Below are 12,894 nucleotides of genomic sequence, written 5' to 3'. Positions count from 1 at the left end.
CCACTAGCCATGGAAGCAATGATGCAGGAGTGGCTCATTTTATTCAGGAGTTGGAGTACCCTTCTCAGATAAGTTAGCAAGGAGCCCTTTCAAAGATAAGTATATCTTCTAGAAAAAGTGGGTAGGACATCTGGCAGAGACATGGAGCATGTGAAAATGAAGTAAGAGGTGAGGGAAGAGTTAATTGGCAAGTGTGGCAAGGTGCTTCATATGTAGGTAGAATAGAATCTGTCAGTGATGCTGGGGCTGAAAGATGGATTGAAGCCATGATAAGGGTGTGCTTTTTACTGTAAGTAGTTGGAGTCACTTTTGATTTTAAACAGGAGAGTGAACATCAGATCTAGATTTTAGAAAGCCCCTTCTGGCTGTAGTGTGGAAGACGGATTGAAAGCAGCGGTGGAGGTAGAATAACAAGTTAGGATACTGTTATAAACAATCCTGGTAAGAATTGGTAAAGATTTCAATGAACAAAAGGACTGGTTATGAGAGTATAAAGTTGGAGAAGATATTAATTTTTTTTTCAAACTATACAATTCGATGTATGTTAGTATGTTTATAAAATTGTCTCACAATCAGTTTTAGGTCGTTTGTATTACCCCTGAAATAAACCCTATAACCATTAGTAGTCACTTCCAATTGCCACCCTCCCAATGTCTGGCAAGCATTAATCTACATTTTTCTCTATGGATTTGCCTGTTCTGGACATTTCACATAAATCAAAATATAATGTTTATTGCAGATTGGATCAGAGGTAAACATTTTACCCAAAGTCATTCAGTCAGTATAGGCTATCCAAAAGTCTGTGAAGTTGCCTAGTGTGAAAACTCTGACCATATGGACACATGGGGACTCACCAATCTGTATGCTTTCTCGATAAGCCAATCAGATTTTCTCTGAAGGAGTATAATAATCTTGAGAAATATACAGAGAAAGATGGTTAATTAGTTGTGCTTGGAACAAGGGAAACAAAATTATGTGGTCAACCATCGTGACAATGAAGCCCTAGAGCAGGCATCACCAGATATGATCATCTTGATACAGAATTTTTCCACACTTTATGAAGCCTAGCTGTGGGAAAGAAAGCCTTGCCTTCTTGTGTGATCTTATGTATCTTAGAATGAACTCTCATGACTCTAGGCATCTTTTCCCAAACTTTATTCATTTTTATACTACCTCTGAAGTAGGCTTCTGAATAGAGTCTTTCAAATGTTAACTATTTTCTTTTGAAGCGTGTATCATGATTAGGGTACTTATATTAATTTACCATATGTAAAGTGAATATATATTTATATATTAGAAAATATATGTTTTATATATATACACTAGTTAAATCCATATACATAACATATTCTTTGACATGGTTCAGATGTTTTGCACCCTTTAAATCTCATATTGAAATGTGACCTCAAATGCTGGAGATGAGTCTAGTGGGAGGTGTTTGGGTCATAGAAATGGATCTCTCATGAATGACTTGGTGCTGTACTCATAGTGGGAATGAGTGAGTTCTCACTCTATGAATTCATATGAGATCCAGTTGTTTAAAAGAGCCTGGCATCTATATCCTCTCTCTCTCTCTGCCTCCCTCTTGCCATGTGATACACTGGCTCCCCCTTCACCTTCTTCCATGATTGTAAGCTCCCTGAGGCCTACCACAAGTTGAGCAGATTCTGGTGCTGAGGTAAGAGACTAGCAGGACTTGTTTTTTAGTCACAACTCTGCTGACCAAAACAGGATCTAGTCCAGACAAAATAAAGTAAAGAAACTCAGTAGGAACCAGAATATGGCAACAAAAGTAATCCCTACCTCCCCTCATTGCTCACTGGCATACGATGTTCCCAACAGCACCATGACAGTTTACAAATGTCATGACAATGACTTGGAAGCTACCACTGCTTTCCATGGCAATGACCCAAAAATTATTGCCTTTTTCTTGACAGTTCTAAATAACCTACCCCTCAATTTGCATTGACCTGCCTCTTCATTTGCATGTAATTGAAAGTGGGTTTACCAAGAGCCTATACAGTTGCCAAGAGCTCATAAATTGGCTCTGGGCACACTACCTGTGAGTTAGCTGACCATAAAGAGCAGTACTGTTCAATAAAAGATTACTGTCTAACACTACCAGCTCTCACTTGAAATTTTTCCCAGCTAAAGCCAAGAACCCTCCCAGGCTAGCCCCAATGCTGGGGCTTGCCTGTCCTGCAACATTTGGTGACCACAAAGGAATGAAGATAGCATATGAAAGGCCATAACTGATGTGGTGGTGAGACAGCAAAATGGTCTTGATCCGCAAAGAGGCAAGACAATGAGAGACAGTGAGAAACAGTCAGATGGCAATCAGAGAGGAGGCAAGAGGTGGCAATCAGAGAGGAGGCAAGAGGTGGCAATCAGCGGTCTGTGGGATGGCAAGACAGCAAGAGGTGGTGATTGGTGAGATGGCGAGATGGAGAGATGGCAAGAGGTGGCAATTGGTGAGAGACGGTGAGAAGGTGATTAGTGCTACCAAGCTGTAACATTAGTCAAAGTCTCTTTCAAGAGCCATCATCTGTTCTGGCAGAGTTGAGGGGAAGGGCATGTGGCCACAGTACCATCACCTCATGTGAGACCTGTCAATCCAGCCAGTAGGCTATCAGGTCACTGGTCCCTACATTGTAGTGAAGCCCACCTGGGCTGAGGGAACCTAGAGAGACCTTCACCCAGGTCCCACACAAAGATTCATTGGCACCATTTTGGCTCCTGTGGATGGGTGAATGTCCCTCCATCCCCTGCTCCCAGTATTGGGTGAGCTAGGGAATAAAGCTTCTGGCTAGGTGGTCAGTTTAAATTCTTACATCATTTGGATAACCTGAAGCCTGTCCTTGTCACCCCTTCTCCTGGTCCTTTTTCTTGGACTTCATTTTATTGCTCCAGCAGCCATTTTATTTTCAGTTCTAAAATGTATGTTTTGTTTGCAGTTCTGTTTTCTTATTTGACTTTCTGTTAACTGTATTTGGGCACAATTGTTTAAGGCAGGACACATGTTTGTGAAAGGCCCTTGTTATGTTGACTCTGAGATGCCAGAGTCATGTTGTTATATGGACCTAACCAGGCCTTTGAAGTTCACTATTGGCTGCCCCTCAGATACTCCAGCATTTTGGCATTTGGTGTGGGGATCCTCCTTGGCTGATAGTTGAGCACTGTGGGTTTTTTGGCATTTGTTATTTTTGGCTGCCACTTGGGTGCTACCAGGTTTTTGGCACTGACATTTCCTCCAGAGCTGTGGGTTCTGGAGAACGGTGGGCCCACCCTAGGGTAATCTTAGTCTTGCCTTTTCTTGTTTTCTGCCCTAAAGTTATTCTCTGTAACAGATTTTTTTTTCTTATTGTTACTTTATTTACACTTTTCCTTCTATGCTTTAATAAAAATACTTCTTTTGTCATATTTCATTCACTGGCAAACACTTATAATCCACTTTTGTAATGACTTGCTACCTATACTTACACCTTCTCTGTAGGAAATGAGAATCTAAAAGGGAAAAATAGCAAAGGCCCATTTGCTGTCTCTCTTGCTATACTTAGAAAAACTTCTGTGTCCAGTAAAAATCCTTGTCAGACATGGGGACAATGACTGGCATACCACAGGACTCACCATTAGGATATCTATCAGGCTACTGAAGCACATTTGAATTTGACTAAAGAAAAAGAAACTTATTTTCTATTGCAACACTGTTTGGATTCAATACAAATTAGAAAACTAAGAGATTTGGCCTAAAGATGCTTCTATTAATTATAATGCTATTTTACAATTATACTTATTCTGTGAAAAGGAAGGGAAATGAGAAGAGGACCCTTGTGTTCAGGCTTTTATGACCCTTTACTGGCTCATGGTACTTCCAGGAAACCATTCCTAAGGAATCTTCTCCTAGCTGCTCCCCCTAGAAGGCTAACACCCTCTCCAGAGTCTCTTTATAGTCCCCCAGTTCTGAGGTGCGTCCCACCCATAACCTAATGAAGGATTCCACCTCAAGATCATCAGGCACCAATCCCACTTATCCAACAAGCCACAGCCTATGCCTTCTACTGACCAAGAAAGTAAGCCAAACCAGTACCACGAAGAATGGGGTTCCATATCAACCCTTAAAATCAAATCTGTGTCCATTGCGGGAGGTAGCTGATGAAAATGAGGTAAATCTTAGAGTTCATGTGCCATTTTTTATGTGTGATTTGACTTTGTATGGGGAAAAATATGGCCAGTTTTCAGAGAAACCAGAAAAGTTCATAGAGAGGTTTTTTAAGTTGATCATGTTCTTTAACTTTTCATGACTTGCAAGTATTGTCAACTGCTTGCTGTGCCATGGCATAAAAAAAACAGAGGAAAAAGTATGTGGTGAAGCCAGTCAATTGTAGCAAGGTTAGAGAAATACCTTAGGAAGAAGACAAGAATCCCACTCAGTTTCAGGGTCATTTGGTTGAGGCACTCAGGAAATATATTAATGCAGACCCAGACTCCCTAGAAGGGCACTCTCTTCTGGGAATATATTTTATTACTCAATCTGCCCCTGACATGAGGAGGAAGCTACAAAAAGCAGCATTGAAACCTCAAACTCCTATGAGCCAACTCTTAAATGTAGCCTATAAAGTTTACACTAGGGACACTGCAAAGACGTGAAAAAAAAAAGCCAAAAGAAATAGCCAGAAAGTACAATTACTAATGGCTGCTTTAAGCCCCCTGCCACCTCAGGGTTGCCCAACAAGAGAGAGTGTCACAAGATCAGCATCTGGGATGTCAAGATGAGAGCCCCTGACATGCCAGCCTCTGCCCCTTATTCAGTCTGCCCCTGACATGAGGAGGAAGGTATTTATTTGTTAAATTATCAGAAATGTTTCTTGTAATGTCATAAATAGTTTCTTTTAAAACTTCTTGGATTTGTATCTCAGAGATTTAACTGTTGTTGTGTCTTGCTGCTTTCATCTCTTTCTCTGTAAGAAGGATTATGATGATGTATCTATCCTTTAGCTTTTTTTTTTTTTTTTGTCAGCTCCTGTGAGTTTTTCTCCTCCAACTCTATTATTGTGGCCTGATGCTAAAGCGTTTTGTCTAAGGTCTATGAAAGACATATTTTCCCCGATGTATCTTGAGTCTATGGTTTTGGTTTTTCTTGATGTGTAACCTTATTTTTGGCTTTTACATTTTGACTCTCATGTTGCTTTAAATAATTTAAAGGACTAATGATACCTGCCCACCTTCATTCTCATCTGGCCTAGAATGTTTAATTGGCCAAAGGGAATGTCAAAGAAACCTAAAAAAAAAAACTAACTCTGGTCATGACAGGAAACCAGGGGTTAGACACACCTCACCATGCTCCCCCTTGAAATCTAAGCCAGATTTAAATGCCTTTCAAAAAATCATGAAATCAAAGTATTGCCCTTACCCACAAATGAAAATATAGCTCCCCTCTTCAATTAGAAGACTTAGTCTTCATAAAATCTTTAAAAAAAGATCACCTGATGATTAATTACAACCGAAATAAAATGACCCTTATCAGGTATTTTTAAGTACCCCTACTGCTGCTAAACTTCAGGACATCACTAATTGGGTACAACTGTCCAGAGTTAAACTGTTTCTTATGAGTCCCTACAGGGATAAAAGAAGGACACCACAACCTGCATTTGAAAACCCTAGAAAACTTAAGTTTGTTGTTTTACAAATACATAGTTAAATAATTGATGCTGTGTGTGGACATAGTAGCATTAATTCTTCTCTTCTGCCTAATTGCAATTTACTTGTTTAACCTCCTAGTAAATTTTATATCTTCTAGATTCCACATAAAGATGATGCTAGCACAAAGCTTCCAATCCATCCTGTCTGCTGACATGGAAAATGAAAACATCCTACTGTTGGTCCCTTAGATCAGATATCTAGAGATTCGCACACCTCCAATGCTAGGCAGGGCCTACACCTATAAAATTGACAAGAAGCTGTTACGGAAGATGGACCACCACCCTTTTTCAGCTCCTGTAATATTAAGGAGAAATATCTTACCTCCAAGTGGGAGATGAGGTAGGAGACCATAAGGACTTTTTTCTAGTCACAACCCTGCTGACCAAAATGGGATCTGGTCCAGACAGGATAAAGTGAAGAAACCATCAGGAACCAGCAAATGGTGATGAAAGCAATCCCTAGGTACTCTCATTGTTCACTGACATAAGACGCTCCCGTTAGCACCATGACAGTTTGCAATTGCTATGGTAAGAACCAGAACTTACTGCCCCTTTTCTAGAAAAAATTTCAAAATGACCCACCTCTCAATTTGCATTGACATACGCCTTAATGTGCATGCAATTTAAATTGGGTTTACCAAGAGCCAATACAGTTGCCAAGAGCCCATATGTTCCTGACTCTGGGCGTATTGCCTGTGAATTAGCCGTGCTTCTCAAGGAGCAGTGCCATTCAATAAAAGATTGTTGTCTGACACTATTGGCTTGCCCTTGAATTCTTTCCTGGGCAAAACCAAGAACCCTCCTTGGCTAAGCTGCAAAGTTGGGGCTCATCTGTTCTGCATCAGTGCCATGCCTGTAAAGCCTGCAGAACAGTGAGTCAAACGAATCTGTTTTATTTATAAATTACCCAGTCTAAGGTATTCCTTTACAGCAATGCAAATGGACTAATACATTCTCTATGATAAAGTATTTCAAATAAATGAAACAATGGCCAAGTGTGGTCTCTTCCCTGAGTAGCCCTTGTTCTGGGACTAAGTAGCAGGTGAGGTCTCTGCTCAGGGATCACTGCTTGGACAGATGATCTGAGATACAAGGATTAAGCATTAGGTGTTCTATTCAAGGCACATTCTGCTCAGCAAGTTGTATAATGCCTTTCAGTGGCAAAACAGAACCAACAAATATCCTTCCTTTCTTTCTGCATCTCCTTTACCTGTTAATTCTTAGTTGTATTGAAAGTTGCATTACAAGACTCCTCCTTATAGGACATTTTTGCCTTCCTCCAATTTGTCCCCATAGCATTGTCCAGCCTGCTTTTTAAAATCTTTAGTTTTCTCTGTAAAGATAATTGATACAGTGTATTGAATGTTTATTATTTTGTAGATACTGGCACTGTGATAAGCATTTTACATCTGCTCCAGAATAGTCCGCTAGAAATAAGAAAGTACTCTGCATAATTCAAAGAGCATAGGACTTAACACCAGAGACACTCCTAGAGGGGATAATCAAAGGGCCAAAAGAAATCCTCTGTCTATCTATCTATCCATTTATATTTTTCTGCTCACCTATTACTTGACACCAAATTCATATGCTATTCATTTACTGGTGTGTTGAGGGAGTTCAAACACAGAATTGGTCATTTGATCGATCAATCTAAACTCTGTGACTTGCCCAAGATTACCTCCTACTCTAATATCCAGCTCTTTGAAAAGGTTCAATGCTCAGTAATTGGAACAGCGTATGTCAGGTCTCATCAATCCATCACCAGCATAATTAGGAAACAATTGTCAAACTTTAACACATAAGCTCTTAGGCAGGAGACCAATTACCTTGTCTAGGGACAGAGGAGAAAGTGGTTATATCAATACCCTTGTCCAAGGAGAATATGTGGTTACAACATATTCTTCCACAAGAATTGGGTTTATTTCTTAAGAACTCATCTACTACTCCTTGGCATAACAAAATATAACATTGTAATTTAATATGTTTATGCAATTTTACTGGCATAGAAATCAAAACTGTCTTTCTTAAAACAATATGTGTAATACTTTATGATTCCTAACTATTATTATTTCTTCATCCCACAAAGCAACAGAGTCACAATAATAAGATTTGGGATTTCTGGAATGCCTACATTGTCACTTAATCTTCACAATAGCCTTATAAGATATTATTATTAAACTATATTTTCTAATTGAAGCTTAGAGAGATTAAATCACTTACTCAAAGTCATATAGTTAGTAAACTGTGGAGGTAAAGTTCAAACCAGTCTACCAACTCTGATGGTCATAATGCTACACTAAGCTGCCTTTCTCTTCTGTAGATTTTATCCCTGAATTTACCAAGAATGCTAATTTCAGGTGTAAGAACAGCCTCAACTCTTCTCCTTCTGTAAAGCATGGGGCAGTAATTTTTTGTTTGTTTGTTTGTAAAGAGTTATATAGAAAATACTTCAGGCTTTGTACGCCTTATGATGTCTGTCTTAATTAACTCAACTTTGCAGTTATAGTGCAAAGGCAACCATGGGCAACACATCAACAAATGTGTGTCTGTGTTCCAATAAAACTTGGTTTACAAAGACAAGTGATCAGGGAATTTAGCCTGTGGGCTTCTTTTTTTAAATAAGTAATCCCCATTTATTTCATAAAATCATTTGAATTGATGTAACTATTTTCTTAAAAATATAACTCATAGTGAAATTTTATCAGGCTATATCATAATATTTAGTCTCTATATACCATTTAGACAAGGTAGTTACATACTATAATGAAAATATAATTAGGTTTGGAGCCAAAAGATCTGAATTTGATTTCTGATTTTATCAGTTATGAGCTAAAGTTACTTTGTAAAAGTTGCTTGGCTTCCCTTGTGAGCATTTTCCCTTTTTCCCTTCAGTGGCACCTCTGCTTTTTACCCAATTTTGCTTTGGGAAACCTACTTCTATGAACTTCTTGAGCTTCCTTGCCTTATGGCTGTCAGTTGGATTTGACCAGAAGGGTTAACCCACAAGAGATATATAGTGAAAGAAGTGAATGAGGTTGGTTCTCACCCTGCAGGATCACCAAGTGCTGGCTAATTCCCTTACCAGAGCATCATTGCTCCTGTAAAGACAGTCTTCTTTTTATCTAAGTTTGTTTCTCCAGGTTCCAGTAACCATTAATCCCTAGGGGTGTGCTCTAACCTTTGTGGTTTCTCTACACCTGTCCATTCCTTTTAAGCAGTCCTGTTACTAAACTCTTATTGAATTACCCATTTTGGGCATCATCTATTTCTAGCAGGCCCAGAATAATTAATTTCTTCACACCTTAATTCTGCCTTTATAAAATGGGATCAAAATATGCAATCTGCCTACTGTGAAGAGTTGCTTATTCATCTAATACTTTATTCAGCAAACATTCAGTGCTATTATGTTCCAGGCAGTGTATTAGGTAATGGTATTACAAAGATGACCAAGATGTGGTCCCACCCCCAAGAAACTTCCAAAGAACTGGAAAGACAAACCCAAAATAACTGACTATTATGTATTATGATAATGCTACTATCAAAGAAGGAAAGAAGCAACACAAGAGAGAGAGCTGTTATATGAGGAGAGAAGAAAAAGAGTCAGAGAAGGATCCAAAAAGGGCATAATTATGAAGTCTGGCTTTGAAGGGTAAACAGTCACTTATTAATCAAAACAGAATTAGTAATGCAGAGATCTTTTCAACAACGTGAAATTTTACCTTATCTCACTTCATCCTACTCCTTATTTTCTGATCGATCTCTGAATCCTTCACCAGGTCATTTTCCTTCTTTTCTTGTAGTAGCAGTGGCTGTTCAGGATGATTTTATCTCCCTCCTTTTTTTATTTTGTTACACACCTCTTGGAGCTCCATTCACTTTTATATTTCATCCCTTTCAAAGCAGATGACATCAATCCTCATAACTTTACTTTTTTTTTAATTCTAGCCCCAGATTTCCAATGCAACACTATCCACACAAAATTCTTTTCTCCTCGTTCAACCACAGGGTAGCTTTGTCTCCCAATTTCCCTATTACTGGTAACTCTTTGACCCTATATTCCAATGTCTAGGCTTCAGGACTTGCATTAAGCCTTATTGTCACACACATTATTACTCCCCCCATCCAATTCATTGCCGCATACTTCCTCTGCACTTTCCTCTTCGATAGTCACTATTCATTTATTTATTCATTTAATATTCTTATTCAATATCTATTGGGTGAACATTTATTGAATACTTACTATTATCCAGGCACAATTCTAGGATATGGGGATATAACAGTAAATGAGAGAGAAAAAGATCCTTCTGTCTTAGTTCATTTGTGATGCCATAACAGAATATCAAAACTGGGTAATTCATAAATAATAGAAGTTCATTTCTCACAGTTTTGGAGGCAGGGAAGTTCAAAATCTAAGCGTCGGTGGGTTCAGTGTTTGGTGAGGGCCCTGTTCTCTGCTTCCAAGATAGTGCCTCTTTGCTCATTATGTGACCTTTTCCTTGTATGGCAGAAGGCAGAAGAGCAAAAAAGCTTGAGCTAGTTCCCTCTGGCCCTTTTAGGAGGCATTAGTCCATTCATGACGGCAGAGCCCTCATGACTTAATCACTTCTCAAAAGAACCATCTCTTAATGCTACCAAAATGAAGATTAAGTTTCAACATGAATTTTGAAAGGGACATATTCAAACCATGGCACCAAGCTTAGAATTTATATTATCATCGGGAGAAATAAACAATAAATGTTTTGCCACATTTAATTGAATATTTAATTAAATCTAAAATACCAGTGATTTTTAAATACATAATTATTTCAAGTATCACCATAAAGCATGCTACCAGTTAAAATAAGACTCCATCCATTGTGAATCATTTTCATTTCAGAGATGTTAAAATGTTCTATAAATATAAATTTCTGTGTCTTTGAATCAAGGAAATTCAAAAATATATAATGCACATATTATTATGTATATAATATATGTTATCTCAGATTCGGGGAAATATTAAGAAAAGTAAGTTGGGAAAAAGAATAAAGAGAGCTTAGGATGAGGGGTGCAATTTTAAATAGGGTATTCAAGAAAGGCTTTATTGTAAAGATAATATTTTAATAAACACTGAAGGAAGTGAGGGAGCGAGCCTTGCATCTATCTAGAAGAATAGCTAGACCAACCCAGAGAATAGTAATTACAAAAGCTTTGAAGTAGGAGCATATCTATTCGTGCTTAAGGAACAGTGAAGTGACCAATATTACTAAAGGAGATTAAACTAGAGGAAGAATAGAAAGAGATAAAGTCAGGAGAACTAGAAGACCAAATTGTCTAGGGTCCTTTAGGCTATTGTAGGACCCTAGATTTTATGAGAAAGAAAGCCATTGGAGGCTTTTGCACAGAAAAGTTAAATAATCTGATTTATGTCTTAAAAGGATGACTGTGTTTATAAATGGAGGGAAAACTGGAGAGGATAAGGAAAGAAGCAGAAGATCAGTTAGAGAGCAACTGCAAAAATTAGGAGAGTGATGCTGGAATCTTAGACCTGGATGCCTTCAATGAAGTTATTGAGAAGTGAGACTGAATAAATGTTAAAGATGGAGCTTGCAGGCTTTTCTGATGAATGGAGATGTGGGATTGAGAGATAAAAGTCAAAGATGACTCCTATGTTTTGGATCAGAGCAACTGGAATAGTCGCGTTGCTCTTTCTTGAGATGGGATAGATTGCGGGAGATGCATATTTGAGAGAGAAGATTAGGCGTTTGTTTTAGCTATGTTAAATTTGAGGTTCCTATTAGATATCTGGGTGGTTTTGTCTCCTGACAGTGTTTACTTCCCAATGCCTCTGCCACAGGAGGCATCCAGGCTGACATTTTCTGCTCAGACTCCTAAAATTGATCTCCTTCCTTTTTGGCTTTGCATGTCCTGAATCATCCTACAAATATTTTTTTTTCTTTCTAATATATTAAGATGATTAACATTTTTGCTCAAAATTTCAGTATCTTCTCGTTGCTTATTTAATGTAGTAGACTCTCCTTAGCTTGAGCATTGATTGGTCTAAACTATTATGAACATTGGCAAATATATAGATATGTAACTACCAAAACAATTATATTATTGATCATTTTCATCACCCAAGAAAGCTTGCTCTTGTGTCAATTTCCATCTCTCATCCCAATCCCTGGCAACTACCGATCTGATTTTTGTCTTAAAAAATTAATTTTGAGCCTTTTTCGGATGCAACGTAAATGAAATCATAGCATATCTAGGTTTCTGTGGCTGCAATTTTTCGCTTAGCATAAGGCCTTTCTGATATATCCTTTTTGTTACATGTATTAGTAGTTCATTCTGCTCTATTGCCAAGTAGTAAGGTATACTGCAACTTTTTTTATCCCTTCACCAGTTGAAGGATATTGGGCTTTTCCAGATTTTGGTTTTTATGAACAAAGCCGCTACAGAGTGTTGAATCTGGCGTTCCAAAAGGTATGTCCACCTGGAACTTCAGAATGTGACCTTAATTGGAATAAGGGTCTTTGCAGATATAATTAAGGTAAGACTCTTGAAACAAGACCATCTTGAATTAGGGTGGGTTGTGAGTCAATGATGGATGTCCTTCTATGAAATACAGAAGGAGCAAACACACAGCGACACAGAGGGGAGAAGGCTATGTAAAGATGGATGCAGAGATGCAATAATGTGTCACAAGCCAAGGAATGCTAACTAAGGATTACCAATAGCCACCAGAAGCTAGCAGATAGGAATAGAATGGATTCTTCCTTAGAGCTTCCAGGAGGAGCCAACCCTGTCAGCACCTTAACATCCGTAACTTCTGGCATCTATAACTATGAGACAAAAAATTTCTGTTGTTTCAAGTTGTCACGTTTGGAGTATGTGTTATGTCAGCTGTAGAAAACTAACACAGCTTCTATAAACATTAATATACAGGTCTTTGTGTGGACATACATTTTTATTTCTCTTGTGCAAATACTTAGAGTGGGATTGCTGGGTAGTATAACAAAGCTATGTTTCAATTTCTAAGAAACTTCCAAACTTTTTCCATAGTGATTATACTACTTTTCATTTCAACCAACAATATATGACTGTTTCAATTGTTTTACACATTTGTCATCATTTGATATTGTAAATTTTGTGTCTTTTATTTTGTTTTAGCCATTGTAGTTAATGTGTAGTGGTGTTATTTTCTGTTTTTCTAATG

The 12,894-nt window shown here is 38.1% G+C and overlaps 1 protein-coding gene across 1 annotated transcript in view; it reads left to right on the top strand.

Annotated features, from left to right (window-relative positions):
• RAB38 (RAB38, member RAS oncogene family) overlaps window positions 1–12,894 on the top strand; it is a 326,770-nt gene that overhangs the window by 82,578 nt on the left and 231,298 nt on the right. The gene's annotated exons all lie outside the window — the stretch shown is intronic.

Source organism: Gorilla gorilla, chromosome 9, assembly GCF_029281585.2.
Source record: "Gorilla gorilla gorilla isolate KB3781 chromosome 9, NHGRI_mGorGor1-v2.1_pri, whole genome shotgun sequence".
Classification (NCBI taxonomy): Eukaryota; Metazoa; Chordata; class Mammalia; order Primates; family Hominidae; genus Gorilla; species Gorilla gorilla.
This window is presented reverse-complemented; position numbering and strand designations above follow the sequence as displayed.